This window comes from Penaeus monodon, chromosome 10, assembly GCF_015228065.2.
Source record: "Penaeus monodon isolate SGIC_2016 chromosome 10, NSTDA_Pmon_1, whole genome shotgun sequence".
NCBI lineage: Eukaryota > Metazoa > Arthropoda > Malacostraca > Decapoda > Penaeidae > Penaeus > Penaeus monodon.
Genome location: NC_051395.1, coordinates 14,622,976 through 14,629,527, shown reverse-complemented (window position 1 = coordinate 14,629,527; position 6,552 = coordinate 14,622,976). Strand labels below are relative to the sequence as shown.

At 33.3% G+C, this 6,552-nt stretch overlaps 1 pseudogene; it reads left to right on the top strand.

The window, feature by feature from the left end:
• Nucleotides 1-5,143: 5,143 nt before the first annotated feature.
• Nucleotides 5,144-5,312, top strand: LOC119578208 (annotated as a pseudogene).
• Nucleotides 5,313-6,552: the final 1,240 nt, after the last annotated feature.

Here is a 6,552-nt window from a genome sequence, read left to right as displayed (position 1 = left end):
ACACACACCACACACAACACACCACACGCGCGCGCGCGCGCGCGCGCACACCCCAAAACCACACACAAAAAAATAATAATAATAAATAAATTTTATATATATAATATTTAATATATATAAAATATTATTAATATAATATATATATGGTGTGTGTGTGTGTGTTATATATTCATTTAATATAACTATAGACACATACATACATGGGTACATAATCTTATACATTAATATACATATATATCATATATGCATTTGTGTGTGTGTGGTGTGTGTGTGTATAATATAGCTCACACACACACACACCACACCATACAACAACCACACACACACACACACACACACACACACCACACACCCACTAAACACACACACACCACCACACCCACCCCACAACACCACACCACACACACACACACCCTAATTATATATTATATATTTTTATATATATTATTATTATATATTATATATTATATGTTCATATATATCTATGTATAAATATCATTTTTTTTATACAAACACACACACACACCCCACCCCAAAAAACCACACACATACATCATACATAATACATACATAAATACTACATACAACTACACACACACAACACACACACACACACACCACCCCCACACCCCCCACACACACCAACACACCAAAAAAAATATTATAATATATATTATATTTATATTTATATATATATATTATATATTTTATATATATATATTATATATATATAAGTTCGAAACTGTTGTCTCTCATCTCTTGTCTTCTGTGTATAATATTATATTATAAATAAATATATATATAATATACATTATTATAATAATTATATATAATTAATATTTTTATATTATATTACTTAAAAAATTAAATACATATTAACATATAGATTTTTGTGTGTGTGTGTGTGTTGTGTATAATATAACTCACACACACACAAAAACACATACACACACCAACCACACACACACACACACACAACACACACACACACACTACCACACACACCACACACCACAACACCCACACCCCACACCACACACACCACACACCCCAATTTTATAATTATATATATATTTTTAATATATATATATTTTATTATATATATATATATAGAAAACATATTTTCATTGTTAAATATATACATATATATTTATCAAAACACACACACACCCCCAAAACAAAAAAACCTACAACTACATACATACAACTACATACATCACCAACCACACACACACACACACACACACACACACACACCACAACACCACACAACCAACCCCCCACACCCACACAAATTATATATATATATATATTAAATATAATATTATTATATTAATTTATATATATATATATATATTCGAACGTTGCTGCTCATCTTCTTTTTTTCTTATGTATATATTTTAAATTAATATATATATATATATTTAAAAAAAATATATATAAAATTTTATATATGTATATATATTATATAAAATATTTATACCTATTTATATTATTATATAATATTATATTTAAAAATATATATTATATATATATATATATATGATATATTTTATGTATGTATTTTTAAAATTTTTTATATTATTTTAAAATTTAATTAAAATTATTATTTTGGTGTGTGTGGTGTGTGTGTGTTTGGGTGTGTGGTGTTTGTGGGGTGGTTGGTTGTGTGTGTGTGGTGTGTGTGTTGTGTGTTTTGTGTGTGTGTAGAGGATTTTCGAAATTTGCTGCCTGGTTCATCGTTTTGGGTGCGTGATTATGTTGTTTCTGTGTGTTAATATTTAAATATGTATATATTTTATATATATATATATATATATATATATATATTTTTATATATATAATATAAATGTGTGTGAGTATGTGCGTGAAATGTGTGTGTGTATGTGTGTATGTGTGTGTGTGTGTGTTTGTGTGTGTTGTGTGTGTGTGTGTGTGTGTGTGTGTGTGTGGGGTGTGTGTTTTGTGTGTGTGTGTGTGTGGGTGTGGGTGTGGGTGGTGGGTGTGGAGTGTGTGTGTGTGTGTGAGTGTGTGTTGTGTGTGTGTGAGTGTGTGTATATGTACATTGTGTGTATATATATTAATATATATATTATATATATATATTAATATATATAAAATTTATATATATATATATATATATATATTCTAATGTCCCAGACTTTACTGACGGAAAGTAACAAAACATGTTTTCCAAATCTTTTTAAGTCTTGTCTTTCAAAGATAGCAACAGATATCTTTAAATGATAATAACCGAATATGATAGTTGGCAGTTATTGCAGAAAGATAATCCAGTATGCCCTAAACTCCTATGATATAACATATTTAAAATTCAGCAAAATTAAATTCCTGAAACCTGATAATAAAAAGACTTCATTCACGATCCCTTTAATAACAAAAAATACAATTAAAGTGATTACATTAAAGAAACCCTAAGCGCGTAACTTAATGGACCGAGATCAATCAGCAGAGCCGAAAATGGTATAGGAAATACCATGCGCGCTTGATATAAAGGTCCCAATACGAGTTTTGATTTTTCTTCGTGAATTGGCTCCTGGAAACGGTGTCTGACGAACAAAGACTAAAAAAAAATGTCTGATAATATATTGAAATATAATGAAAAGGCGTTTTGTTGGTTTTATGTTTCTCTCTCTCTCTCCCTTTTCTTTCTTTTTTTTTTTCTTTCTTTCTTCTTTCTTTCTCTCTCTCTCTCTCTCTCCTTTTCCCCTTCTCCTCTCTCTCTCTCTCTCCTCCTCCTCTCCTCCTCTCCCTTCTCTCTCCTCTCTTTTCCCCTCTTTTTTTCTCTCTCTCTCTTCTCTCTCTCTTTCTCTCTCTCTCATTTTTTCTCCTCTCTCTCCTCCTCTCTCTCTCTCTCTCTCTCCTTTTCTCTTTCTCTTTCTTTCTCCTCTCTCTCCTCTCCTCTCTTTCTCTCTCTCTCTTCTTTTTCTCCCTCTCCCCCTCTCTCTCCTCTCTTTTCTCTACCCCCTTCTCCTCTCTCTCCCCTCTCTCTCTCTCTCTCTCTTTCTCTCTTTGCACTGCGCAAAAAAGTATCGAAAAAAAAGCAAGAAAAGCAAAAAAGGGTTACCCCTATGTTTAAACAGGAAAGTGCTTAAATAATAAATAATTTTATATTTTATGGCGATATAATTGTTAATAAAGTTATAGATTGTTAGATAGAAGGAGATATTTTGCAAAAAGGAAATAGAGGAGAGAGGAGAGGAGAGAAAATAAAAAAAGGAAGTGACAGACGACAGACAGACGACAGGGAAGAGGGAGGGGTAGAAGAGCCCGAAAAAACCCTAACCTAAAAAATTCATAATTTCTCGAAGGAAATTAAAAATATGTAATGTTCCGAGGGGAAAATTTGATAATGAGGATAGATCCATGAAATCCTGCCTCGACTATCAAGAAACATACCCATGTGTAGATGTAACAGTCTGCATGTACCGTAACCACGCGTTATATTCTAATTTTCAAAAACAGAAGTGAAATATGATAATGAGTTAATGTTACGCGATGCAAAAGAGGATCAAATGCATGACCGAAATTTGAAATGGGGATTGATTCCCTTAAAATTCCTTCCGACTCCCCGAGAATCACTACCTATGTTATGACTAGCAAAAGCCTGCATGCACACGTACCCCCACTACACACCAAATTCTCTCTCTCTCTCTCTCTCTCCTCTCTCCTCTCTCTCTCCTCTCTCTCTCTCTCTCTCTCTCTCTCTGTCTGTCTGTCTCTCTCTCTCTTGTCTCTCTCCCTCTCTCCTTCTTAATGATTTTTAAAGGGTTTTATGCAAAACGTGTTTTGCATCAATGCCATGAAATCGATCTATTTCTCCCATGTTCTCGCCCTAATTTCGGTTCTGATATCTATTACCTATCTATTATCTATCCATATTATATATTTATAATATATATATATATATTAAAAATATATAATATTTAATATAAATATTATTTTTTATACTTGTATTTTTTTTTAAAAAATTCACACACATAAATACACACACACACACACAAAACCCCCAAAAAACATATATATATATTATATATTTTATATATAATTATATATGATATATATATGTATATTCTTTAGGCCGCGGTGGCTAGTGTTAGGCATCGGCCAAGTCTGTCACGCGCAATCTTAGTTCGAGGGTTTCGAGTCACCGGCCCGGCGCGTTTTTCCCTTTGGGAAAGGACTTCCCTCGTTGCCTACCTACCCTGGGGGGCCAAGCCAGCCAAGTCAGTGCTGGTCCCAAGCCCGAAACTAGAGAGAATTTTTCCCTAAAAGGTAACACCGGCCTCCCCGGGGAAAGGAATGGGGCCCCACCCTACTCCCCAAAGCACACAACATAAAAACCAATTTAAGTATCATGCTGTGCCCGGCGGCTAAAACATAAACCTACCGTTAATATTATTATATTATATATATATTATATATATATATATTATTTTATAATACAATATATACTATATATAACACATATAAATACACACCCACAACCACACACACACCACACCCACCCCCACAACACACCCACACACCCAACACACACACAACACCCCAACACAACACACACCACATATATATTAGTTTAAATTATATATATATATATATATATAAATTATCACATATTCTGTTGTATTGTGTGTATTTTGATTTTGTTAGGTACCATCGCATTTTCCAGTTTAAAATTAAGTAATATAGGGCAATGGTTACCTCTGATAAAGTAATATTAGGTTAACTATGGATAAAATTTACGAACATTTGCCGATGTATTTCATGTGTAAGGATATCAAATATAGCTGTAACGCATTTAGTGTCTCTTCAATTTTTTAGGGTATTGATGTTTCTATTTTCTGTTAATACATGTATTCTCCCTAGCTAATTTTTTTTTAGTAGACCAAAAATATCTAGCGGTTTCGAACCTAGGGAAATTTTTTGTTCGTATAGGAAGCCCACACAAACTTCCTGCTTTATACCCCCACGCGTATTGCTTTAAGAATCCAATACAGGAACGGTTTTTGCCGTTTGGTTTATTGATACCTTGAACTGCATAAAACATCAAAAGAAGGGTATCCCCCCCCATGTTTGTATGTGGGTGTGGGGTTTGTGTGTTTTGTGTGTGTGTTGTGTGGTGTGTGTGTGGTGTGTGTGTTTTTGGTGTTTGTTTGGTGGTGTGGTGTGGTGTGGGGCTACTACATCGACAAAACACATAACACACACAACGTGTTGTGTGTGTGGGAGGGGTTTTGTTGTGTGTGTCACACACACACACACAAAACCCCCCACACCACACACACACACACACACACCCCAATATAATATATAATATATATTATATATATAATATATACATATATATATATATATTTTATAATAAATATTAACAACACAAAACACACACACACCAACGCGCGCGCGCCACACACACACACCCACACACACACAAACACACACACACCCCCACACACATACTATATATAATAATATATAATAAAATTTTATATATATATATATATATATATATAATATTTTTTTTTTTTTTTTTTTTTTTTTTTTTTTTTTTTTTTTTTTTTTTAACGGAGGTTCTGTTGGCCGCCGGGGTCCAGCTGATGCTTAATTTAGTTTTCATGTTGTGATATCTAGGAGTGAGTACGTGTGGGGTCCCCTTTTTTCTTTCCAGGGAGAGTGCCGGTGTCCCTTTAGGAAATCTTCTCTTATTTTTCGGGCTTGGACAACATGACTTTGGCATGTTGGCCCCCCGGGCTGGGGTAGGCAATCGAGATGAATTTCCCTTCCCAAAGGGAAAACCGCGCCGCCGGTGACCAAAACCCTCGACTCAGTTGCCGTCGTGCAGTCTTGAGTCCGATGCTCTAACCACTGGCTACCGCCTATCATAATATATATATATAAATATATTATTAATATACACAACAAAATATATATTTATATAATATTATATATATATATATTTATATATATATTATAATTTTTTTTTTTTTTTTTTTTTTTTTTTTTTTTTTTTTTGGTGTGTTGTGTGTGTGTGGTGTGTGTGGTGTGTGTGTCTGTGTGGGTGTACGTAATATGTTTTGGGTTATTTTGTGGGTGTTGTGTGTGTGTGTGTGTGTGTGTGTGTGGGTGGGGTGTTTTGGGGGGTGTTGGTGTGTGTGTTAATATGTGTATGTGGGTTTGGTGTATTATATATATATATATTATATTATATATTATTATATTGATTAAATTATTTATGTGTTGGTGTGTGTGTGGGTGGTTTGTGTGGTGTGGGGGTTGTGTGTGTTTTGGTGTGTGTGTGTGTATAATATATGTTATTTATATTTTATAATATTATTATATTATTATATAAAATATATATGTGTGTGTGGGGGGTTGTGTGTGTGGTGTGTGTGTGTGTTGTGTGGTGGTGTGTGTGTGTGTGTGTGTGTTTGTAGTGTGTGTATTTTTAAAAAATTATTTTATTTTTTAAAATTTTAAAATTAATATATTTATATTATATTATTATACTACACACACACCACCACCACAACA